Genomic DNA, 27699 nt, shown 5'->3' on the forward strand with positions numbered 1-27699 from the left:
ACTCTAGAAGTAGCAAGTTGATGGTTTCTCAAAGGGATCCTCTCAGTCACAACAGCAAAGACAGTGGCTCTCCCAAGCACGAGGCTAGGTTTCTGTTCCCTTCCACTGAGGAATGAATCAGACAAAATGAAAAGCAGTTTTACAGAGTAAACATTAAGTTGTTGTCCTTCTGATGTATATTGAACATATACATACAAAAAATGCTCAGGGGGTATGAAAATTCTTCAGAAGGACCTGTGAATTTAATAAGCACAACTTCAGACAAAGCATTCACAGGGTCTCATATTAGACTGCAGAATCAAATAAGGCGAAGGCCAGCAGACATGCATTCTAACGGCTCAGGCTGACTAGTGTTCATTTTATGGTCCTGCTCTGCCCTGCTGTGGGAATGCTGAGAAGTGCATGAGGGGACAGTGCTCAGAACTTGGAATCAGCAAAAATAAATGCCTTTAGTCAGAGAAATAAGCAGAGCACAAAGGAGAAAACAGAGGCTTCTCTTTTAATCAGAAATCCACACTAAATATTCATATTTTCTGAGTATAGTGTTACTGGATGCAAAAAGATAAAATATAAATGACTTAGAGGAAAAGTGATTTGCAAATGTCAGATGGTTTTTAACTCATCCACTTGTAAAGTTGAATTTTTTTTTTTAATTTTTTTGAAGATTTTGGGGGTAGGAGTTTATTAATTTATTTATGTATTTTGGCTGTGTTGGGTCTTCGTTTCTGTGCGAGGGCTTTCTCTAGTTGTGGCAAGCGGGGGCCACTCTTCATCGCGGTGCGCGGGCCTGTCACTACCGCGGCCTCTCGTTGCGGAGCACAGGCTCCAGACGCGCAGGCTCAGTAGTTGTGGATCACTGGCGTAGTCGCTCCGCGGCACGTGGGATCTTCCCAGACCAGGGCTCGAACCCGTGTTCCCTGCATTAGCAGGCAGATTCTCAACCACTGCGCCACCAGGGAAGCCCTGTAAAGTTGAATTTAATGTTCAACTTATCTTCTAATTTTCCCAAGGTGAAATGTTGTTTGATGGTATACAAAACATGGTATGGGTTTAAATATAAAAAGTAGGGAGCGCACCGTGATGAAGAGTGGCCCCCGCTTGCCACAACTAGAGAAAGCCCTCGCACAGAAATGAAGACCCAACACAGCAAAAATAAATAAATAAATTTAAAAATAAAAAGTAGGGACAATAATAATAATTAACATTAACTGAGCAATTACTAAATATCCGGCAACACGTAAATATTAATTTGTTTAATTTTCACAACAAACCCATGAGATGAGTACTAGCTCTTTGTACTTTTCAAAGTGATTCATGTAAGTGTTTTCTGTTGCTCCTTACACAGTGCTTCCGAGGGAGACCGGGAACTTCATGGTACACAAGACACCTTGAAGACCCTGAGGTGAGTAGGTAGGACCCAAACCTATTGTGAGATTCAGAATCCGAGTCCAAGTATCCTAGCTCCAAGAGCAGCTTTTATTTCATTTACACAAAGATGTGTGGTTTACAGCCCTAAAGAAAAACCATTTACCAGACTAATCCTGATTAAGAAACACCTATCAAAACTGAATAAACAAGAAGTATTATGACTGCATCTGACAATTACATGTTTTCTCTGTACTATTTTTAATTTTTAACATTGTCAGAAAAATGATGCTGACTAAATTATGAAAACAGTAAGGCTTAATTATTTATTCTATTATTTACTAAGCAGGCTTGGTTTCAGGTAAGTTAATTAGCATTAAGTCCCATTGAAGGCAAAAATGAACTTGAACTTTCCCAAAGTTTTCTCCCCCATTGATCTGACCTACTTACCTAAATCCTGTTCCTAAAATCTAGATGTGAGACTTCCCCAGGGGCTAATAAGGTTTGGTCCTAACCAGCTATCCACTTCCAGCCTGTTCTGGGGGTTTTGTTTATGTTTTCGTCTTGTTGTTTTGTTTCAGTTTGGGGTTTTGTTTCTTTGGGGTGAACCATGACCATCATTTAGATTTGTAAAGCTTCAATCTTGTGGTAAATTATATTTGAAAACTGCATTCTAAATTTAGCTTGATTTCACCAGCAAGCTTCTCAAGATCAAGATATTTTATGTATTAACAGACTGACTGTGCTCATATGACAGTTTACAACAACAGCTGCAAATTAACAAATGCAAGGACTGGATCAAATTAACATGGACTTGACAGAACAGGGTTCCAAACTTATAAGTGGGTTACAAAGGTTTATCTGCAAGTTAACCAGATGGAAATTGTGATGGGTTTTCCAATCTAAATGTTAATACTAAAAGCATTTATTTTTAGCATAGCATTTTTTTAAAATTTATTTTATTTATTTATTTTTGGCTGTGTCGGGTCTTTGTTGCTGTGCGCGGGCTTTCTCTAGTTGCAGCGAGTGAGGGCTACTCTTCGTTGCGGTACGCAGGCTTCTCATTGCAGTGGCTTCTCTTGTTGTGGAGCATGGGCTCTAGGCGCATGGGCTTCAGTAGTTGTGGCTTGCAGGCTCTACAGCGCAGGCTCAGTAGTTGTTGTGGAGCACGGGCTTAGTTGCTCCGTGGCATGTAGGATCTTCCCGGACCAGGGCTCGAACCCGTGTCCCCTGCATTGGCAGGCAGATTCTTAACTACTGTGCCACCAGGGAAGACCTAGCATAGCATTTTTTGTCACAAAATTATTAATCACTGGATCCCTGCAAGACCTCTGCAAGGAGGGCCTCCATGCAAGCTCTGAACCTTCATTTGGCTCACCTCTCTGCGTGGGGCATGGAGCAAGGTGTCCACAGTACCACAAGGATGAGGCCACCCAGACTCTGTCACCTTCTACTAGTACCTGGGCTCCCAGTTCACTGGGGGTGGGGGTGGAGGGGTCCTTTGTAGGGAAATGGAAGGAGTATGATTACAAGAGCCAGGGTATAGGCACCCTGTGCACTGCCTCAGGGAAAAAAGGAAAGAAATGGGTAACCCGTGGACCTGGAGCTGAGCTGGGGACCGGCCCTCCCTGCAGTGTCACGTTCTAGGAAATTGAACTTAGCCTTCCAGGTCTTTATGAAGGTATATCAGCCAGGAGGGAGGCCAGAAAATAATATTTTATTCAAATGTTTATTGGCTAGATTTTTTAAAACAAAAGGAGAAAACCAACAAAACTTGGCAAAATACAGAACCAGGCAACACACATTAGAAGCACTAATAATAAGGACTTCCCTGGTGGTCCAGTGGTTAAGAATCTACCTGCCAATGCAGGGGACACGGGTTCAATCCCTGGCCCGGGAAGATCCCACATGACACGGGGCAACTAAGCGCACACGCCACAACTACTAAGCCTGGGCTCTGGAGCCTGTGAGCCACACCTACTGAGCCTGTGCACCATAACTACTGAAGCCTGCATGCTCTAGAGCCCACACGCTGCAACTACTGAGCCCACTTGCTGCAACTACACTGAAGCCCGTGCGCCTAGAGCCCGTGCTCCACAACAAGAGAAGCCACTGCAATGAGAAGCCCACGCACCGCAAGGAAGAGTAGCCCCCGCTCACTGCAACTAGAGGAAGCCCACACGCAGCAGCAAAGACCCAACGCAGCCAAAAAACAAAACAAAACAAAACAAAAAAAGAAGCACTAATAATACCAAGTAATTATATAAAAATGTGTTCAACCTGGGGAAAATGCAAAACAAATCAGTCAGTGAGACACTTTTTCTGCCTATCAGATTGGCAGTAATTAAAAGATTGATAAAATGTAATGTTGGAGTGAAAATACCTCACACAGGATGGGAAAAAATATTTGTAAAACATGTATCTGATGAGGGACTTGTATCCAGAATATATAAAGAACTCTTACAACTCACTAGTGAAAAGACTGCCCAAATGGTCAAATGTCATTGGGGTGTGTGTGCTGTATAATCAGCAAAAGAAGAACAGGAAAACACACACTTGTAAATCTTATTAAAATGATAGGCTAAAGTGATAAGCAATACACAGGGGGAGAGAAGTCCTCTTGTTCCAAATCTGCCACATAGCCCCTAAAGAAGAGGAAGAAGAAAGTGAAGGAGACCAACTGGCTGGGTGGGCAGCCTCAGGTGAGCCCCCACAGCCTGGGTGTGCTGCATTATCTCCCTGACGTTGTGGGTCACCCAGGTGAGCAGCTAGTCCTGCACACCTGCCTTCCTGAGGTTTTCCCCTCTATTTAGTCTATCATTTGTACCCCACAAAATGCTACATTTCTAGCCTCTTCCCTGAAGAAAAATAGAGATTAATTACAGCTCCCTATCAGATCTATGAATTTTTTAATATGTCACCTAAATGAAATTTAATGAGTCCCCAAAGTACATGACTAAGGTTTATGAAAAGCACTCACCAAAAGTATAATTGTTCCATGTGAGTGGCCTACTAGAGTTTCTAACTGTATGCTGTACTTGGAAGAAAAAACTATACTTCTGGAAAATTAACACTCTGCTACAAAATATGAATAAAATAAAGCCTTCTTTGCTCTACTTGAGTTATATCTTTATTACTTGCTAAGCCCCAGCCTCCCAGTTTGGAATGGAAGCAGAAATTCTCTAACCTCATTAGGCATTCAGGGAAACTAAAGCAATTCACAAAGCCTCCAGGGATGATTCCCACCGTCTAGAGACTGGCAGTTGTCTAGAAGGGGAAAATCACTGTTGACAAGTGAAAAGATGTCTATCCTCTGGAATGCCATTGATATGACAAGAAAGATGTGCTCTCAAGGCACAGACACATCCTCTCCTCCAAGATAAGAGCTCCAGTAAGCATGGAGCACAGCATTTACAAATCATCCTCCTGTAAAAGAAGACAGGCATTCTGTTGTTCACTATCGAAAACATCATTGCAAAAATGTAGACATAACATAGAAGGACAAGATGCTGAACTGTTAGGGACACTGGTTCCCTCTCTCAAGATCAACGCCAAGCATGTGGAGAAGGAAAACTGTGAGAAATCCTTGATAGGGGAAGTGCTTTGAACTGGTTTGTGCAGGGTATGGTGGCTTTAGCCCCAAACAGGAGGCAGCCCCAAAAGGGAAATATTGGCACTCTGGTTCTGTTTCTCCTCTGCTGCTGTCTTGGAACAAATACTGCCCATTCCCATGCGTGAAGTGACTCAGATCCACTGATGTGCTGGAACTGGTATAGCGGCTCTCAATAGCTGATTGTTAACTTGTCAGAAATTTTGCAAGCCAGTTTCTAAATACAGCCATTATTAAAAATTAAATTATATTAACTTACAATTAAGTAAGTTATATTAAAAACAAAGGCAACACTCATGTTTATAGCAGCATTATTTACAATAGCCAAAAGGTAGAAGCAACCCAAGTGTCTATCAACAGATTATGGATAAAGAAAATGTGGTATATATACACAATGGAATAGTATTCAGGCTTAAAAAGGAAGGAAATGCTGACACATCCTACAACATGAATGAACCTTGAGGACATTATGCCAAGTGAAATAAGCCAGACACTGCATGATTCTACTTAAATGAGGTAAATAGAGTCGTCAAAAAACCACTGAAGTAGAATGGTGGTTTGCCAGGGGTAAGGGGGTGAGAGAAATGGGGAGTTGTTTAATGGGTATAGAGTTTCAGTTTTGCAAGGGAAAAATTCTGGAGGTTGGTTGCACAGCAATGTGCATAAACGTAGCAATTACTGAACTATACACCTAAAAATGGTTAAGATAGTAAGTTTTATGTAGTGTGTATTTTACCACAATTGAAAGTTTAAAAATTAATTTTTTAATAAAAGCAAGGGCAATAAAATCTCAATTTCCTGGTTTACATAATATTTGATAATTATGTAAGATATTACTACTGGGGGAAATGAGTGATGGGTACACAGAACCTCCCTGTGCTATTTTGCAACTTATTATGAGTCTATATTTTAAAATAAAAAGGTTTTTTTGAACAATAAATACTCAAAAGTCATCACTTCCTAATTATACTACAATTTGCAATTATCTGTATTCTTGAGATTATTTGTATCTATTGTACTTGTAAGGTGGAAACTCTATATAATATTGTGCTACTGCACATCTCTCAACTCCACTTCCAGTTGGCAACTTGAAATCAGCCCTGATTTTATACCATGAAAATCAACAAACCCTACTAATCAGGGCTTCCCCCCAACACCCCCCAGGTGGTTGTTAAGCCTTTACCAGCAGCCTGTGGTCCAGGTGTGCTCAGGATTAAAATTAGTTTAACAGTGAAGTCCTGCACTTGTGAGGGTATGAGACAAATAAGTGGGGACTAACTGGCCTCAAGCAGTTGCTTAGAAACTTCAGAGTTGGGGAATTACAACCAAGGAATGCCCTCTTCTCTTCTGCTGTTTCTCCCAAGGAAGCTGTGATAGTTAATTCTATGTGTCAACTTGACTGAGCTAAGGGATACCCAGAGAGCTGAAAAAACATTTTTTCGGGGTGCACTGTGAGGGTGTTTCCAGGAGAGATTAGCATTTGAATCAGTAGACTTAGGAAAGAAGATCCTTGCTCTGTAATGAGGGCAGCTATCAGCTAATCCGTTTTTCAGGGCCTGAAAATATAACAAAAAGATGGAAGAAGGGAGAATTCTCTCTCTCCCTCTCTCCCTTTTCCTCTACCTCTCCCTTCTCCCTCTACTGGAGCTGGGATTTCTGTCTTTTCCTGACTTTGGGTTTTAGGATATCAGAGCTCCTAGTTCTCCAGCCTTGAACATTGGGATTTACATCAGTCGCCCCGTGGTTCTCAGGCCTTTGCACTCAGACTGAATTATACAGCCTACTTCCCTTGTTCTCTGGCTTGCAGATGACAGATCATGGGACTTCTTGGCCTCCATAACCTCGGTGAGCCAATTCTTTTAATAAATCTCCTCTTATCTATCTATCATCTATCTATCTATCATCTATCTATCTATCTACATATATTCTTTTTTTTTTTTTTTTTTTTTTTTTTTTTTTTTTTTTTTGCTATACGCGGGCCTCTCACTGTTGTGGCCTCTTCCGTTGCGGAGCAGAGGCTTCGGACGCGCAGGCTCAGCGGCCATGGCTCACGGGCCCAGCCGCTCCGCGGCATGTGGGATCTTCCCGGACCAGGGCACGAACCCTTGACGCCTGCATTGGCAGGTGGACTCTCAACCACTACGCCACCAGGGAAGCCCATATCTACATATATTCTTTTGGCTCTGTTTCTCTGGAGAACTCTGATTAATACAGAGGCAATGGAGAAAGACCAGACCGGCAGTGTTGTTTTGAGAGGTTAAGGGGTGACTGATTGTGGGTTTTCTTGACAGTGGGTTTTCTCCTGCTTGGAGCTCTGTACCCTAGGGCTCATCCACTCCCAGGTCCTGAGTTCATTGGAGCTGAAGCAGAGTGGTGTCTGGCTTTCTCCCATTTCCTGCTCTTGGGGTAGAGACATCTTTTTTTCTAAATTTTGGCTATGATGGGGCCTGTGGACACTTTGAACTTTTTAAAATGGGAGAGTCAGGAGAAACGCCTCTAAACAGGTATTATTTCTGAAATTCTGAAGAAAGCATACTCCGTCCATGAGAGTCAGCTGAAACCATAGTTATAGGAGGAACCCCAGTCGCCCTCAAGCATTTAGTTCCTCACTAAAACCAAGTAGGAAAAGAAATTTGAGGGAATGGATTTTGGACTTGAAGAATTTTAGGCTTTGAACTTTTAAGTCACAAGAACAAGAGATTTTGATTTTGGATTTTAATTCCTTTATTCAAATTATCTCTGGGCTTAAATTTACAAAACAAATTTCATCTTTAGACTTTCATTTCTCCCTGAGAATTTGATAAAGAGAAAAGATACATATTCACATTAGATGTAGTTCCATATTTTTAGAGTTTTTATTATTAGAGAACCTTACTATTTTCATTCAGTCTTATGCAGAACCTCTGATATGCTATGTTGAGCAATGTTATTGGACATAGTTTGGCATGGAAAATAGGAAATTAATTTTCAACTTTTGAAATGGAGTATCTTTAGTGTTGACTGATTAGTGTATTTTCTTACCCATTTCCTAGCCTTCTGGGGTCAAAACTACACTCCCACCAACAATCCCAGAATGATGCCCAAAAGAAGTGGTTGGTTTGGGAGGAGCAGTCTTATGAAACAGGGACAAAACTGAAAACAGCCTATGGTTGACCATAGGCTTAATTACTAAATCAGTGGATTAGAAGAACAAAAAGCCAAGGAATATAGGAATAGAATTCCTTTCTTCTACTCCCGGCTTCCAAGAGGAGGGCTTTTTCCTAAGTATGATCTTCTCATTTTTTGCACTCCATCCCAAGGTAGGTGGAGTGACTTCTCTGATTGGTAAATCTGTGAAGAATAACCACTAATGCAAATTCTCAGCTCTGCTGTTCTTCCTCTTAGAAGCCCTCAGGAGGCTCACTTCCCCTGCTAACCCACCCAATCCCTTTACCTATCCAAGGTTAAATCTACTTAATTGTAGGTTAAGTATTAGCAAGGACACATGGTTACAGACATAGAGCCACATCCTCCAACCTCATCTCTAACGATAAGAAGATGTAATCAAAATGTTGGCCTCTATATTTACTCTTTGTTTTATTTTCTCAATTTGTCCAAAACTCAGGCAAGGAAGAGGGGTGCTATTTATTTGGGGACCTCTTGGGAACCCCAATGAAAGATGTTTCATATCTTCCAAAGAGAAATGCTACATTAGGATTTCAAAACAATAAATAACAAAAACTATTATAGAATCCTAAATACACCTAATAGCTGAATCTTGACAAACAATGTCTTGATGTTAAGAAGGATTATATCCTCCACTTAGCAAACATGAGCTTTCTCTGACAGCCATCTTCTTTCTCTAAAACATTTATAACCATATTTGATGGAATAAAAGTAACATAAATGACAAAATATATACTACATGCAGAGCTTGCTTAATTATTTCCAACAGGAGGAAAATTCATTCCTTTGTCTTCTGCCTAACCATAGTTAATAGCAAGCAAATATTTGAATGAGACATTTCCTGAACTTTAGAAAAGAAAATCAGTGCAATTCCTTTTTAATATAGCAGATTTTTTTTTAATTCACGGCATTACACACCATTGTACAGCAATTATACTCCAATAAAGATGTTAAAAAACAAAAACAAAACAGTAGTCCCCCAAAACAAGTCTTAATCCTCTGAACTAAGTGAATGTGACCTTGTTAGGAAAAAGGGTGTTTGCAGATATAATTAAGTTAAGGATCTAGAGATGAGATCATCCTGGGTTTAGGGCGAGCCCTAAATCCAATGACAGGGATTCTTAGAAGAGAAAGGTAGAGGAAGATGTGAGAAAGAAACACAGAGGGGGGACTTCCCTGGTGGTCCAGTGGTAAAGAATCCGCCTTCCAGGGCTTCCCTGGTGGTGCAGTGGTTAAGAGTGCACCTGCCAATGCAGGGGACATTCCAGCCCTGGTCCGGGAAGATCCACATGCTGCGGAGCAACTAAGCCCATGCACCACAACTACTGAGCCCATGCGCCACAACTACCGAAGCCTGCACACCTAGAGCCTGTGCTCTGCAACAAGAGGAGACACTGCAATGGGAGGCCTGCGCACTGCAACAAAGAGTATTCCCCACTCACCACAACTAGAGAAAGCCTGCACAGCAGAAGACCCAATACAGCCAAAAATAAATAAATAAAATAAATTTTTAAAAAATAATAGTAATAAATAGTTGATTTTTTTAAAAAAAGAATCCTCCTTCCAATGCAGGGGACACAGGTTCTATCCCTGGTTGGGGAACTAAGATCCCACATGCCATGGGGCAACTAAGCCTATGTGCCACAACTACTGAGCTTGTGTGCCTCAACTAGAGAGCCTGCATGCCGCAAGTACAGATCCCATGGACTCTGGAGCCCAAACGCCCTGGAGCCCCCGTGCCACAACTAGAGAGAGAAAATCTGCACACCACAACTAGAGAGAACCCTGGCGTGCCACAATGAAGAGCCTGTGCCACAATGATGAGCCTATGCCACAATGAAAGATCCCACATGCCTCAACTAAGACCCAATGCAGCCAAAAAAATAAAGAAAATAAATTAAATAAATAAATATTTTTTTTTAAAAAGAGACAGAGGGGAGGGCCATGTAAAGATGGAGGCAGAGACTGGAGTGATGCAGCTACAAGCCAAGGAACGCCAAGGAATGCCAACAGCTACCAGAAGTCAGGAGAGAGGCGTGGAGTGGAACCTCCAAAAGGAACCAGCAGTGGTGACACCTTGATTTCTGGCCTCCAGAACTGCAAGAAAATAAATTTCTGTTGTTTTAGGCCACCCAGTTTGTGGCACTTAGGTTAGGGCACACCTAAAAAAACAAATGCAACATCTCACAAGTTATCAAAAACCAAACAAAAAAAATTCACGGCATTAACAAAAGTTCCAAGAAAGACATTTTGAAGTAGAACGTAATTTATTTTCTTTAATAACAAAAATGTGCTCCATGAAAGTTTTATTAAATGACAAAATGCAGTCTACCAAATGCTCTCCTGAATCTGACCTGTACTGTGTGGTCAAATATAATGTGATGTAACAAAATACAATTTTAAAAGGATACACTGTTGCTCTCAAGAGTAAGATTCTTATCAATCTCATAGCTGGTGATAGCCTTTGGACTGTTTTATTTTTAGGAGCTGCTGATGCTGTTCACAGCAGGACAGATACATCATATAAAGAGGAAATAAGGGAAAGAATAGTGACAATGTCTCTTTTATTTAAATTTTATTTTATTGGAGCATAGTTGATTTACAATGTTGTGTTAGTTTCAGGCATACAGCAAAGTTATTCAGTTATACATATACATATACATATATTCATTGTTTTTTAGATTCTTTTCTTATACAGGTTATCACAGAATATTGAGTAGAGTTCCCTGTGCTACACAGTAGGTCCTTGTTTATCTATCTTATATGTAGTAGTATATGTATGTTCATCCCAAGCTCCTGATTTATCCCTCCCCACCACATTTCCCCTTTGGTAACCATAGTTTGTATTTGATATCTGTTAGTCTGTTTCTGTTTTGTAAATAAGTTCATTTGTATCATTTTTTAAAATTAGATTCCACATATGAGTGATATCATATGATATTTGTCTTTCTCTGTCTGACTTACTTCACTTAGTATGATCATCTCTAGGTCCAAGCATGTTGCTGTAACTGACATTATTTCATTCTTTTTCATGGCCGAGTAATATTCCATTGTATATATGTACCACAACCTCTTTATCCATTCTTCTGTGGATGGACATTTAGGTTGCTTCCATGTCTTGGCTATTGTAAATAGTGCTGCAATGAGATCATATGGTTTTTATTACTCAGTTAATTTGGTGTATCACACTAATTGATTTGTGGATATTGAAGAATCCTTGCATCCCTGGGATAAATCCCACTTGATCCTGGTATATGATCCTTTAATGTATTGTTGGATTCAGTTTCCTAGTATTTTGTCGAGTATTTTTGTGCCTATGTTCATCAGTGATATTGGCCTGTAATTTTCTTTTTTTTGTGGTATCTTTGTCCGGTTTTCGTATCAAGATGATGGTGGCCTCATAGAATGTCATTCTTTCTTTCTCAGATGTTCAGCGATATTAGAAGCAATCATAACACCTCCATAGTCCTGGAATTCTGCTTACCCTTCATATCATCCTATGGCAGTAGCACTTGAAAGTACAAAGTCTTGCCTTCAATTGGCATATTTAGTACAAGTGATCCATGGAATGATTTAGCTATTTTGGTACTATTTACCATGGGCTGTGAAAATCCAGTTTCTTAATGTTAGCTGGATTCTCCTTGTCTTCATCTTAAACCAGACCAAGTAACTAATCTTAGGTCTCCCCCCATCCCACCCCACCCTTCCCTGAGGATCTGTTGCCTACAACCATCCCTGGTAAAAATTTCTCCAAAATTTAATTTCTTGTAACAATATTTAATGGCTACCTCACAGATTTAACTGGTAAAACAGGCAAGAATCAAGAGAACCTATGCAGATAATACCACAGCCAAAAATAAAACCAAAAAGCTAGTCTATTTGGGCACCACTACTGCTGCCACTGAACAAAGGAACTAACTGCAGCTTGCACTGTTGTCATCCTTGGTATTTAATACTGGATCCAGCAGTTGGCAACACAGACACTGTTGTGCCGGCCAACTGGATGCTGCTGCCACTGACACCAGAAAGAAATCTCCACTGTCCTTTTTTCTTTGTGTCATTAGTTTCAAATTCAAAATCCCAGATGAGTCCATCTGATTGGCAAAGCCTAAGTCAAGGGCTTACATCCCAGCTAGCAGAGGAGCTAGAATACTAGATGTCTTTTCATTTCAACTTCTCTTTTGGGAACAAGGAATCCCTTAAATTCAAGGGGGTTTCAAATGGTGGACATCAGTAATTACTAGTGTTCATTATACATATAATTTCTCAGTAAATGCTGTAGGATGTAATAGATGTACACAGAGTTGTTTGGTTTTTATCAATAGTATATTTAATATATACAGCAGCATACTGCCTGCCTCTCATAGCAGACAATAAATAGAAATTGCTGTTAATACTATCATAAAACTGTCATAATTACTATCATAATCATGGTTATCATTATTTAAAAATATCAGGCTACAGGGATCAATGAATAAGGATTAAATGAGATAGCTAAAGTCTTGAGAACACTGTAGAGACCAATGACAAAGAAGCCTAGATAGGTCCTCCTGATGCTGTGACACTATATAAGACCCTCCAGAAATTAGGTGTGACCAAGGGATGGAAGAGAGAAACTCTAAACTGACTAAAAATATGAATTTTTCATCATGATGGATCAGAGACTCAAAAGAGAAAGTAAGTTGTTATAGAAAATCAAAAGGAGGTATATTTTTGCATACTACATTGTAAGCTGATATTTGTACACACTACATCTTTTCCCAGGTGCTCTGTACCAGTCAAGCAAGATGCCTGTATTGACCCCTTCAGGAAAACTTCAGAGGACCTGCCACACCCACTGGCCCTTTTTATAAGATTCTTTGAGTTCTTTACACACTGGCTACCATGGATACCAGATTGGCTCACCACAGTGAAAGCTGATAAGCCATTTATAGGCTATTTTGCAGCTTATGAGGGGATCTGGCCCCAAGTTTATGCCTTAGGAGTCCTTGTCTTCTCTTAGGAAGTATGAACTCAAGTCACAAAGAGATACAGAAGCAATTGGTCTTAATGGCAGGAGGAGAGAAAGAAAGTAGGCGAGTCAACATAACGGCAGTGGAGTAAACTGATTAATGGCTATATATCTTCCTCCCATACTAGTATGTACCCACCTTTACAATGTGACTTTTATGCTTCTCCCTTGTATAAGTGAGGTCTGTTTCTCCAAATCCTTGAATCTAGGCTGGCCTTTTAACTTGTTTTGACCAATGGGTTGTGGGGGAAGTGATGTTATTTGAGTTCTGAAGCCTAAGCCTCAAGGGGCCTTGCAGCATCTGTTTCGCCCTCTTGAAATGCTGCCTTGAGAACATTATGCTGTGAAGAAACTTCGGGTGAAAGACAGCATGGAAAAAGGCCAAGCCATTCCAGTTTTCCCAGCTGAATCCATTCCATCCAACCTACATGAGCGAGCCCAGGTAAGATCGGCAGAACAGCCCAACCAACACAAAAAATCATGATGAATAATAAATTGTACTTGTTTTAAGCTAAGTTTGAGATTGTTTATTACCATGTGACCACCATGTAAGCTGGTCTAGCCTACAGGAGAATAAGGAGCCATATAGAGGAGACTCAAAGAACCCCAGCTGACTGCCAGCACCTACTGTGAGGCATCTGAGTGGGATCATCTTGTACCTTCCAACCTTAAACAAAGCACAGTGACATGACTAGGCAAAAAGCAGAAGACTGCCAAGTTGGTCCATAGAATCTTGAGAAATAATAAATCCTGACTGCACTTTCTTATGCAATTTACCCATGGGCTGCCAGCTTTACCTTCAAAATGCATGCTGAATCTGATCACTTCTCATCAGCTCCATCACTATCATACGGGACCAAGCTATAGTCATCTCTTGCATGGATTATAAAATGATCTCCTGACAAGTCTTTTTGGAGTGATTAAAATATTCTGTATCTTGATTGTGGTGATGGATACATGATGTACATTTGTCAAAAGTCATCAAGCTGCGCACTTTTAAAAAGGTAGAGTTTATGATATTTAAATTATAAATCAATAATCTTGACCTTTAAAAAAGTAACATGAAGCCATCCAAGCTTTCAGGTCATTTTCAAACAGAGTACAATAAATCCATGTTAAACCAACTGCATTTTTCTAGGACAAATGCAAATACTCTTAAGTATGGAACAAAGAGAAGAAATCAGGCTATAAAAACATCAGAATTTACTCTGAATAAACAAATGCATGTACAAGTCACACTACTTCAGAGAAGCTTATAGAACTGGATATCATTATAATAAATATGCTCAGGAAGAAAACAATGAGCTATTATAGGCAAAAATCTCTTTATTAAATTATCCTGTATATCATAGAAGGCAAAGCAAGAAGCAATTACTATCGTCAGCTGGTGCTTTTAAATAGTTTGCGTCATAGAGGGATGAAAGGATTGATATACAGAGAACTGATATCAACTCTTGGCATACTTGCAGTACATATTTAAAAAAGGCTTAACCACTTTGTGTTCTTTTTCCTTACAGTTTTACTGAAATATAATTGATGTACCCACTATATGTTTAAAGTGTACAGCATAATGATTTGACTTACACGCATCATGAAATGATTACTGCAATAAGTTTAGTGAACATCCATCATATTATATAGATATAAAATTAGAGAAATAGAAAAAAAATTTTTTCTTGTGATCATAAGATTTACCCTCAACAACTTTCATATATAACATAAAGCAGTGTTGATTTATCGTGTTGTGTATCACATCCCTAGTATTTATTTGTCTTGTACCTAGAAGTTTGTACCTTTGATTGCCTTTATCCAATTCTTCCTCCCCCCACATCCCGCTTCTGCTAACCACAAATCTGATTGCTTTTTCCATGAGTTTATTTTTGAAGTATAATTGACCTATAACACTTTGTTACTTCCTGTTACACAACATAATGATTCAATACTTCTGTACATTTCAAAATGATCACAATAAGTCTAGTCACGATCTGTCAACATAGAAAGATACTACATAGTTATTGGTTATATTACTCACCCTGTACATTTCATACCCCTGACGCATTTATTTTACAACTGGAAATCTGTACTTCTTATCTCCCTCACCTATTTCTTTCCTCCCACCACCCTCATCCCCTCTGGCAACCACCTGAATGTATCTCTAATTCTGTTTCTGTTTTGTTTGTTCATTTGTGGTTTTTTTAGAGTCCACATATAAGTGAAATCAGATATTATTTGTCTTTCTCTGTCTTAATCACTTAGCATAATATACTCTAGGTACATCCATGTTGTCACAACTGGCAAGATATTATTCTTTTTTATGGCTGAGAAATATTCCATTGTGTGTATATATACCACATCTTCTTTATCCATTCATTTATCAGTGAGCATTTAGGTTGCTTCCATATCTTGTCTATTTTAAATAATGCTACAGTGAACATAGGGGTACCTATATCTTTTCAAATTAGTGTTTTTGTTTTCTTCAGATAAATACCCAGAAGTGGAATTGCTAGATCCTATGGTAGTTCTACTTCTGATTTTTTTTTTTTTTTGGCTATGCTTCATGGCATGTGGGATCTTAGTTCCCCAATCAGAGATTGAACCCATGCCCCCTGCAGTGGAACACAGAGTCTTTACCACTGGACCCTCCAGGGAAGTCCCCTACTTTAAATTTTTTGAGGACTGTCCATACTGTTATCCACAGTTGCTGCACCAATTTACATTTCCACCATCAGAGGACCAGGGATCTCTTTTCTGTACATGCTCACCAACACTTATTATTTGTTGTATTTTTTATAATAGCCATTCTGACAGGTATGAGGTGATACTTCGTTGTAGTTTTGGTTTGCTTTTTCCTGATCATTAGTGATGTTGTGCATCTTTTCATGTGCCTGTTGACCATCTCTATGTCTTCTTTGGGAAGATGTCTACTCAGGTCCTCTGCCCATTTTTTAATCAGATAGTTTGTTTGTTTGATGTTGAGTTGTATGAGTTCTTTGTATATTTTGGGTATTAATCCCTTGTCAAATATATGGCTTGCAAATCTCTTCCCCTGGTCAGTAGGGAGCCTTTTCATTTTGTTTTAGCTGTGCAAAATCTTTTTAGTTAGATGTAGTCACATTTGTTTATTTTTGCTTCTGTTTCCCTTGCCTGAGGAGACAGATCCCAAAAAATATTGCTGAGACCAGTGTCAAAGAGCTTAGTGCCTATGTTTTCTTCTAGAAATTTTATGATTTCAGGTTTTACCTTTAAGTCTTTAATCCATTTTGAGTTTATTTTTGGGCATGGTGTGAGAGAGTAGTCCAGTTTGATTCTTTTGCATGGAGATGTCCAACTGGAAAAATTGAAGTGACCATTTATTGAAGAAGCTGTCTTTTCTCCATTGTATATTCTTGCCTTCTTTGTCATAGATTAGTTGCCCATAAAAGTGTGAATTCATTTCTGGGCTCTCTATTCTGTTCCATTGATCTATGTGTCTGTTTTTGTGCTGGTACCATACTGTTTTGATTACTGTAGCTTTGTAGTATAGTGTGAAATCAGGGAGCATGAGACCTCTGAAGCTTTGTTCTTCTTTCTCAAGTTTGCTTTGACTATTCAAGGTCTTTTCTGTTTCCAAAACATTTTAGAATTATTTGTTCTTATTCTGTGAAAAATGTTATTGATATTTTGAAAGAGATTGCATTGAATCTGTAGATTGCCTTGAGTAGTATGGTCATTTTAATAATATTAATTCTTCCAATTCATGAACACGGTATATCTTTCCATTTGTTTGTGTCATCTTCAATTTCTTTCATCAGTGCCTTATAGTTTCCAAGTAGACATCTTTTACCTCTTTAGTTAGATTTACTCCTAGGTATTTTATTCTTTTTGATACATTGGGATTTTCTTAATTTTCTTCGTGATAGTTCATTGTTAGTATATAGAAACCCAACAGATTTCTATGTATTAATTTTGTATCCTGCAACATTATGAGTTGTAGTAGTTTTTTGGTGGCATCTTTAGGATTTCCTGTGTATACTATCATCTTTTCTGCAAAAAATGACACTTTAACTTTTTCCTTTCAAATTTAGATTCCTTTTATTTTTTTTTCTTGTATGATTACTATGGCTAGGACGTCCAATAGTATGTTGTAAAAGTGGCAAGTGTGGATATCCTTGTCTTGTTCCTAATCTTAGAGGAAAAGCTTTCAGATTTTCACTATTCACTGTGATGTTAGCTGTGGGTTTGTCATATATGGCCTGTGTTATGTCAAGAAATATTCCCTCCATAACCACTTTGTTGAGAGTCTTTATCATAGATAGATCTTGAAATCTGTCAAAAAGTTTTTCTGTATCTATTGAGATGATTATATGATTTTTATTCTTCTACTTGTTAATGTGGTGTATCACATTGATCGATTTGTGAGTATTGAACTATCCTTGCATCCCTTGGAAAATCCCACTTGATCATGGTGTATGATCTATCCTTTTAATGTATTGTTGAATTTGTTTTGCAATTACTTTGTTAAGGATTTTTGCATTTATGTTCACTAATGATATTGTCCTGTAATTTGGTGATGTCTTTCCGTGGTATTGGTATCAGTGTGAGGCTGGCCTCATAAAATGAGTTCAGAAGCATTTCTTCCTCTGCAATTTTTTGGAATATTTTTTTTTTTTTTTTTTTTTTTTTGTTTTTTTGTTTTTTTGTTTTTTTGTTTTTTGTGGTATGCGGGCCTCCCTCTGCTGCGGCCTCTCCCGCCGCGGGGCACAGGCTCCAGACGCGCAGGCCCAGCGGCCATGGCTCACGGGCCCAGCCGCTCCGCGGCATATGGGACCTTCCCAGACCGGGGCGCGAACCCGGTTCCCCTGCATCGGCAGGCGGACGCGCAACCACTGCGCCACCAGGGAAGCCCTTTTGGAATATTTTGAGAAGGATAAGCATTAACTCTTCTCAAAATATTTGATAGAATTCACCTGTGAAGCCATCTAATTCTACACTTTTGTTTGTTGGGAGTATTTTTATTACTGATTCAATTTCATTATTGCTAATTGGTTTGTTCATGTATTCTATTTCTTCCTGGTTCAGTCTTAAAAGATTATACATTTCTAGGAATTTGTCCGTTTCTTCTAGGTTGTCCATTTTATTGGTGTATAATTGTTCATAGTAATCTCTTATAATCCTTTGTATTTCTGTGATATTGGTTGTAACTTTTCCTTTTTCATTTCTTACTTTATTGATTCAGGCCCTCTTTCTTTCTTTCTTTCTTTCTTTTTTTTTTTTTTGATGAGTCTGGCTGAAGGTTGTCAATTTTATTTATCTTTTCAAAGGACCAGCTCTATGGTTTGTTTTTTTTTAATATCTTTATTGGAGTATAATTGCTCTACAATGGTGCGTTAGTTTCTGCCTTATAACAAAGTGAATCAGCTATACATATACATATATCCCCATATCTCCTCCCTCTTGCATCTCCCTCCCACCCTCCCTATCCCACCCCTCTAGGTGTTTCTATGGTTTTTTAAATCTCTATTTCATTTATGATTTTATTTATTATTTCTTTCCTTGCACTAACTTTGGGTTTTATTTAATTTTTTTTTTCTGCAGTAAGTCCCCTACATATGAACCTTCAAGTTGCAGACTTTCAAAGATGCGAACGTGCGTTCACATGTTCAATCACGTAAGTTAGTTCATGTGTCTGGTGTACTTTGTCACATGCATGCATCCTCTACAAGTGGTTGTGCTTTTGTGTACTTTAGTGTACAGTACTTTATAGAGTACAGTAGTACAGTATCTTTATTTCAAGCCCAGGATGTCTGGAAGCAAGAGTAAAAGCAGCGATGATGTAGCTGGTACTGTACTGTACTTTTCACAGTACTGTACTATAAGATTAATTTTTTTTTAATTTTTTGAGTTCGTTTGTTGTGTTATTTGTGTGAAAAGTATTATAAACCTACTACAGTACAGTACTATATAGCCTATTGTGTTAGTTGGATACCTAGGCTAATTTTGTTGGACTTACAAACAAATTAGACTTACGAACACACTCTCGGAACAGAACTTGTTCGTGTGTAGGGGACTTATTGTAGTTCCCTTAAGTGTAGGGTTAGGTTGTTTATTTGAGATTTCTCTTGTTTCCTGAGGTAGACTTGTATCACTATAAACTTCACTCTTAGAACTGCTCTTGCTGAATCCCATAGATTTGGATCATTGTGTTTTCATTTTCATTTATCTCCAGGTATTTGTTTACTTCTTCTTTGATTTTTTTCAGTAATCTATTGGTTGTTTAGTAGCATATCATTTAGTCTCCACATGTTAGTGTTTTTTCTTTCTTTTTTTTTTTGGCCGCGCAGCTTGTGGGATCTTAGTTCCCCAACCAGGGATCAAACCCAGGCCCTCAGCAGTGAGAGCGCAGAGTCCTAACCATTTTACTGCCCGGGAATTCCCTACAGTTCTTTTCTTGTATTTGCATTGTGGCTGGAAAAGATGCTTGATATGATTTCAGCCTTCTTAAAGTTTACTGAGACTTGTTTTGTGGCCTAGCATATGATCTGTCCTGGAGAATGTTCCATGTATGCTTTAAAAGAATGCATATACTGCTGCTTTTGGACAGAATGTTCTATATATATCCATTAAGTTCATCTCATCTAATACGTCATTTAAGGACAGTATTTCCTTATTGATTTTCTGTCTAGATGATTTGTCCATTCATGTAAGTGGGGTGTTAAAGTCCCCTACTATTATTGTGTTAGTGTCAATTTCTCCCTTTATGTCTGTTAATATTTGCATTATGTATTTAAGTGCTCCAATGTTGGGTGAGTATATATTTACAATTTTTTTTGAAAGATTAAAATAGTCACTTGGAAATAAAGTGGGGGAGGGCACACAGAAATAGGTTGAGAACACAATGGTTGGAGAGGGAGGAGCTGTAAATACAGCAACCTACACACACACATCTCAGAGGAACAGGCTCCCGCACACATGGACTTCATAATACCAGATGGTCTATTTGTTCACAATATTAAAGGGCATCTAGAATTAGCTACAGTAAGGGATAAAAAGTTGTCTGAAGAATGGGCACAGAAAGACTACGTCCGAAGATGACCTGTCACTTGGGAGGGTGGAGCTGCTGGACCTTCCTTTTGACCACTGTCTTGCAAAAAGTGCAGAAGGAGGAGGGGTGGCTTTAGTCATATGCCATCATTCCTTTCACTGGGTCCTTTTGCCTGTCTCATCCAGCTATCTCTTCATCTCTTCTTCCATCCTTTGAATGTTGTCCATAGTCAGGTCAACCCACTTATTGAGCCAACAGAACAGCTGCCTGTGGAAGTTTGTAAACAGACACCTCTCTTACTTATGTATAAAGTTTTCCACTTCGTTCTGCAGGCCGCACCACTTGAACTTGACAGTAACCATTTTGTATGTATGAATGTATGGGTAGTCTTTCTGATTTACAAGTTCTTGCTTCCAGTTGGGGCTTAAGCGTTCTCAGCCTGTTTTGATAGATTTAAATTTTGCTGGGTCTTCCTCTACCTTGAAATCCTTGCTAAGTACTTGGTTTTGATCTGCAGTTTCTATATATATGGCTTCCACATGTTTCCATGCCTCAGGTTCCAGTTTATGCACATTCTCCTGGGTGCCAAGATATGGTTTTTGCCAGGTTTCAATTTTAATCAGAAAGTCTTCTTTCATGTACTCATTTGTAATAACAGTTCAGCAATAAGGGTAGGAGGGTAGGCATTCCATGCTTTTTCATGTATATTCATGGCTCCCTCTGGGGCCAGCATTCGAACAAACATGGGCACTTTGCTCTGTAAGCGGTAGATCTTGTGTGTTTACTGGCCTTTCTCACTGTCCTTCTCACAGGGCTCATTCACCAGGACCTCTATGCCTTTACCACCACCGGTTTCACTTTTGTTGACCTCAACCACAGAATACAGCTACCCCACTTGATACTCTTCCACAGCCACAGGTAAGATGACTTGATACTCCTTGAGCAGCACCATGTCACTTCACGGCTAGGCAGCTGCCCACTGCCCACCCAGTCTCCTGCCTGCTTCCCAGTGGCCACCCTCCCCATGGCCTGGCCCAGTCTGGCTGCCTGTGCACCTTCCTTGTGGTCTGCTCTGTCCCTGCCACTCTTGCTGCAATCACTGGTTGGCTTCTGCCATCGCAGCCTCGCTGCCTCCTATGCCACTGCTGGTGCTGCCCAGAGTTCCAGTTCTGCCTACAATTATTATATCTTCTTCTTGGACTGACACTTGATCATTATGTGGTATCCTTCTTTGTCTCTTGTCACAGTCTCTTTAAAATAGACTTTAAGTCTATTTTGTCTGATATAAATATCACTACCCCAGCTTTCTTTTCATTTCCATTTACGTGGAAAGCCTTTTCCCAATCTCTCACTTCCAGTCTGTGTATGTCTTTAGATCTGAAATGAGTCTCTTGTAAGGAGCATATATATGGGTCTTGTTTTTGTATCATTCACCACTCTATGTGTTTTGATTGGAGCACTTAGTTCCTTTACATTTAAAGTAATTGCTTTGTACTTATTGCCACTCTGTTAATTGTTTGGGGGTTATTTTTGTACTTCTTTTTTGTTCCTTTCTTCTTCTTTTGTTCTCTTCCCTTGTGATTTGATGACTATTTTTAGTGTTATGTTTGGAATCCTTTCTTTTTTGTGTATCTATATAGATTTTTAGTTTGTGCTTACCATAAGGTTTATATATAGAAATATATGTGAGTGTATGATTATTTTAAGTTGCTTATCTCTTAAGTCTGAACACATTTTAACAACCCTGCATTTTTACTCCCCCCACCTTTACTCTTTTTGACATCATATTTTGCATCTTTTTGTTTTGTGTACCCCTTGACTACTTATTGAGAATATAGATGATTTTACTACTTCTGTCTTTTGACCTTCCTACTAGCTTTATACATGGTTGATTTACTATCTTTACTGTATATTTTCTTTTATCGATGAGATTTTTCCTCTGTAATTTTCATGTTCTAGTTGTGGCCTGTTTTTTTGTTTTGTTTTGTTTTTTGCTTAGAGAGTTCCCTTTAACATTTCTTGTAAAGCTGGCTTGGTGGTGCTGAACTCTTTTAGCTTTTGCTTGTCTGTAAAACTTTTGATCTCTCCATCAAATCTAAATGAAAGCCTTGTTGGGTAGAGTATTCCTGATTGGAGGTTTTTCCTTTCATCACTTTAAAGTGGGTGGTTATGCAGCTGGGGGTCCTGGATCTAGTGTCCACCTGCTGGTAGGCAGGACAGGTTCCTAACGTGGCTGGCTGCAGGGTCCTGGGTGTCCCAAAGCTGCCGTTGGCCCACTGATGAGTGGGGCTCAATCCCAAGGGTGGCTGGCTGAGGGGTCCAAGGTGTCTCAGAGCTGGTGTAAACCTGCTGGAGGGCAGGGCCAGGGCCCTTGGGGTCCCAGGGCTACTGCTGGCCCACTGGTGGGTGGAGCCAGTTCCCAGGGTTTCTGGCTGCAGAGCCCTGGGGGACCAGAGCTGGTGTCAGCCACTGGTCTGTGGGGCCAGATCTTGAGCAGCTGGTTCAGGGGCCCAGGGTTTCCCAGAGCTGGATTTGTCCTGCTGTTGGGTAGGGCCAGGGCCCCAGGGTCTCAGGGCTGGTGCTGGGTGCTTGTAGGTGGGCTGTGTCCTGACACAGCAAGGTGCAGGACTGCAGTGGTCCTGGGGCTCATGTCTACCCACTGGTGGAAAGGGCTGGGTCCTGAGGCCTCTGGCTATAGGGCCCTGGGGGTCATGAAGCTGGTGCTGGCCTGCTGGTGGGTAGGCTGGGTTCTAACATGGCAAATTGTGGTACTTTAGTGGTCCTGGGGCTGATAGCCTGTTAGTGGGGAGAGCTAGGTTCTCGGGTCTCTGGCTGCAGGGTACTGGGGGGGTCCCAGGGTTGGTGCCAACCCTCTGGCAGGTGGAGTCTGGGCCCAGCCTATCCTGGAGCTATTGCCTTCCCACTAGTGTGTAGAGTTGGGTCCTAAGGTCTCTGGCTGCAAGACCCTGAGGGTACCAGAGTTGGTGTTATGCCCACTGCTGAGCAAAGCCAGGTCTCAACAACTAGCTGTTGGGCCTTGGGGTTCCGAGGCTAGTTCTGGTGCAATGGTGGGTGGGATCAGATCCTGGGCCCTCTGGTGGGCAGGGTCAGGTACCAGGGCAGCTGGGGGCTCAGGGGTTCCTAAGGCAGCCAATCTTCTGGTGGGTGAGGCTGTGCCCCTGCCTGGCTAACTGCTTGGCCTCAGGCGTCCCAGTACTTGTGCCAACATGCTGATGATCAGGGCTGGGTCCCAGCATTAATACGCTAGGAGGGCTCCAAAATGGCACTTGTCAGCACCAGTGTCCTCGTGGTAGAACACATTCCCCACAATGGCTGCTACCAGTGTCTGTGTCCCCAGAGTGAGCTCCAGTTGCTTCCTGTCTCTCCAGGAGGCTCTCCAAGATCAGCAGGTGGGTCTGACCCAGGCACCTTTCAAATTACTGCTTCTGCTCTGGGTCTTGGAGCGTGTGAGATTTTGTGTGTACCCTTAAAGAGTGGGCTGTCTATTTCCTACAGCCTTTTGGCTCTTCCAAAAGTAAGCACCACTGGCTTTCAAAGCCAAACGTTCTGGGAGCTTATCTTCCTGGTGCAAGACCCCCAGGTCCGAAGCTGGTGAGCCCAATGTGGGGTGGACCTCTCGCTCCTTTGGGAGAACCTCTGCAATTGTATTTATGCTCCCATTTGTGGGTCGCCCACCCAAAAGTTTGAGTTTTGACTATACTGCATGTCTGCCCCTCCTACCCATTTCACTGTGGTTCCCTCTTTATAGCTTTAGTTGCAGAAGATCTTTTCTGCTAGTCTCCAGGTCTTTCTAATCAATAATTGCTCTGTAAATAGCTGTCATTTTGGTGTGCCTGTGGGAGGAGGTGAGCTCAGGGTCTTCCTACTCCGCCATCTGGGCCACTCTCCCCACTTTTTGTTCTTTTTAACTAAAATTCATGCCATAATTTTTAAACTTTAGTTACTTATTATTTTGTAAGTCATAATATGAGTAGAAAAGATATGTTGTAATCTGTGTAATAGGACACTAGAAATGAGTGCAGTAAGAAAGGAGCTTTGACATGTATACACTGATGGGGATAAAATTGATGACTAATAAGAACCTGCTGTATAAAAAAAGAAATAAAATAAAATTTAAAAATTTTTAAAAAAAGAAGCTTTACCTGGAATTAAAATTGCACCCACTACTATTTTCTTTTAATTTTTATTGGAGTATAATTGATTTACAATGTGTTACTTTCAGGTGTACAGCAAAGTGAATCAGTTATACATATACATATATCCCCTCTTTTTTAGCTTCTTTTCCCATATAGGCCATTACAGAGTATTGGGTAGAGTTCCCTGTGCTATACAGTAGGTCCTTATTAAGTTTTCTATTCTATATATAGTAGTGTGTATGTGTTGACCCCAATCTTCCAATTTATCCCTCCCCCTCCTTACCCCCCAGTAACCATAAGTTTATTTTTTACATCTGTAACTCTATTTTTGTTTCGTAGATAAGTTCATTTGTAGCCTTTTTTTATATTCCACATATAAGCGACATCATATGATATTTGTCTTTCTCTGTCTGACTTACTTCACTCAGTATGACAACCTCTAGGTCCATCCATGTTGCTGCAAATGGCATTATTTTGTTCTTTTATTTATGGCCAAGTAATATTCCATTGTATATATGTACCACATCTTCTTTATCCATTCCTCTGTTGATGGACACTTAGGTTACTTCCATGTCCTGGCTGTTGTGAATAGTGCTGCAATGAACATTGGGTTGGTGAAATGTCTATTTAGGTCTTCCACTCATTTTTTAACTGGATTGTTTGTTTTTCTGATATTGAGCTCCATGAGCTGTTTGTATATTTAGGAGATTAATCCTTTGTCTGTTGTTTCATTTGCAAATATTTTCACCCATTCTGAGGGTTGTCTTTTTGTCTTGTTTAGGGTTTTCTTTGCTGTGCAAAAGCTTTTAAGTTTAACTAAGTCCCATTTGTTTATTTTTGTTTTTATTTCTGTTACTCTAGGAGGTGGGTCAAAAAATATCTTGCTGTGATTTATGTCAAAGAATGTTTTTCCTATGTTTTCCTCTAAAAGTTTTATAGTGTCTGGTCTTACATTTAAGTCCTTAATCCATTTGTAGTTCATTTTTGTGCATGGTGTTAGGGAGTGTTCTAATTTCATTCTTTTATATTTAGCTGTCCAGTTTTCCCAGCAGCACTTATTGAAGAGGCTGTCTTTTCTCCATTGGTCCAGTTTTCCCAGCAGCACTTATTGGAGAGGCTGTCTTTTCTCCATTGTATTTTCTTGCCTCCTTTGTCGTAAATTAGGTGCCCATATGTGCGTGGGTTTATCTCTGGGCATTCTATCCTGTACCATTGCTCTATATTCCTGTTTTTGTGCCAATACCATACTGCCTTGATTATTGTAGCTTTATGGTATAGTTTGAAGTCAGGGAGCCTGATTCCTCCAGCTCCATTTTTCTTTCTCAAGATTGCTTTGGCTATTCGGGGTCTTTTGTGTTTCCATATGAATTGTAAGATATTTTGTTCTAATTCTGTGAAGAATGTCATGGGTAGTTTGATAGGGATTGCATTGAATCTGTAGATTGCTTTGAGTAGTATAGTCATTTTCACAATATTGATTCTACCAATCCAAGAACATAGTATATTTCTCCATTTGTTTATGTCATCTTTGATTTCTTTCATCAGTGTTTTATACTTTTCTGATTACAAGTCTTTCTCCTCCTTAGGCAGGTTTATTCCTAGGTATTTTATTCTTTTTGTTGCAGTAGTAAATGGGAGTGTTTCCTTAAGTTTTCTTTCTGATTTTTTGTTGTTGGTGTATAGGAATGCCAGAGATTTCTGCATGTCATTGGCAAATAGTGACAGTTTTACTTCTTCTTTTCCAATTTGTATTTCTTTTATTTCTTTTTCTTCTCTGATTGCTATGGCTAGGACTTCCAAAACTATGTTGAATAAGAGTGGCGAGAGTGAACATCCTTGTCTTGTTCCTGATTTTAGTGGAAATGCTTTCCGTTTTTCACCATTGAGAACGATGCTGGCTGTGGATTTGTCATATATGGCCTTTATTATGTTCATGTAGGTTCCCTCTGTGCCCATTTTCTGCAGAGTTTTTATCATAAATGGGTGTTGAATTTTGTCAAAAGCTTTTTCTGCATCTATTGAAATGATCATATGGTTTTCATTCCTTAATTTGTTAATGTGGTATATCACATTGAGAAAAATAACATTTTTTAAAATGAAAGATAAAGGCCACTTTGATTTTCATAGTAGCTTACTCAAGCAAATTATCTCAGTGATAAATTAAGACCCTTGAATGGTCTGAATCTATCACTTTCGGTCTAAACTTACAATATTTCATGTTAAAGATAGGAGTCATTTCCTATTTAGCCTCCCTCTCAGTTCAGTTCAATCAAGCTGTGCTACAGAAACTGGCTTACACTCTGCTTATGAGCCCAACTGTTAACTCCAAGTTCTAACCCTGCTTACCCTGGCAGTCTCACCCTCCTAAGTAATTCAAAAGAGGGAACAATCAAATAGGCTGCTATGATTGTTAAAAGCCCAAGCCACCTTATGCAGACAAGTAAGTTCCACCACTCCTGAATCATGGACCTTGTATTAATTATGGTAAATATTCCTAGCTGCTGTTACCTAATCCCTGAAATCTCAGTGGATTTGAAACTGTGTAACTCAGATTGGGACTTGAACCTAGCCAAAATCCAGATTGGGACTTGAACCCACAGGCCAGGACTTGAACCCAGCAAAAACCCAGATTGGGACTTGGGCCCATGGACCGGGACTCGAACCCAGACAAAAAACGGATTGGGACTCAAACCCAGGGTCTTTTTTTGTTTGTTTTTAACATCTTTATTGGAGTATAACTGTTTTACAATGGTGTGTTAGTTTCTGCTTTACAACAAAGTGAATCATTTATACATATACATATGTTCCCATCTCTTCCCTCTTGCATCTCCCTCTCCCACCCTCCCTATCCCACCCCTCTAGGTGGTCACAAACCACCTAGCTGATCTCCCTGTGCCATGCGGCTGCTTCCCACTAGCTATCCACCCTATGTTTGGTAGTATATATATGTCCATGCCACTCTCTCACTTCATCACAGCTTACCCTTCCCCCTCCCCATATCCTCAAGTCCCTGCTCTAGTAGGTCTGTGTTTTATTCCTGTCCTACCCCTAGTATCTTCATGACATTTATTTTTTCCTTAGATTCCATATATATGTGTTAGCATATGGTATTTGTTTTTCTCCTTCTGACTTACTTCACTCTGTATGACAGATTCCAGGTCTATCCACCTCATTACAAATAACTCAGTTTCATTTCTTTTTATGGCTGAGTAATATTCCATTGTATATATGTGCCACATCTTCTTTATCCATTCATCTGTTGATGGACACTTAGGTTGCTTCCATGTCCTGCCTATTGTAAATAGAGCTGCAATGAACATTTTGGTACATGACTCTTTTTGAATTATGGTTTTCTCAGGGTATATGCCCA

At 39.9% G+C, this 27699-nt stretch overlaps 1 pseudogene; it reads right to left on the reverse strand.

Moving 5' to 3' along the window:
* Nucleotides 1–20304: 20304 nt before the first annotated feature.
* Nucleotides 20305–21124, reverse strand: LOC102978404 (phosphatidylinositol transfer protein alpha isoform-like; annotated as a pseudogene).
* Nucleotides 21125–27699: the final 6575 nt, after the last annotated feature.

The sequence above is a fragment of the Physeter macrocephalus genome, chromosome 8, assembly GCF_002837175.3.
Source record: "Physeter macrocephalus isolate SW-GA chromosome 8, ASM283717v5, whole genome shotgun sequence".
NCBI lineage: Eukaryota > Metazoa > Chordata > Mammalia > Artiodactyla > Physeteridae > Physeter > Physeter macrocephalus.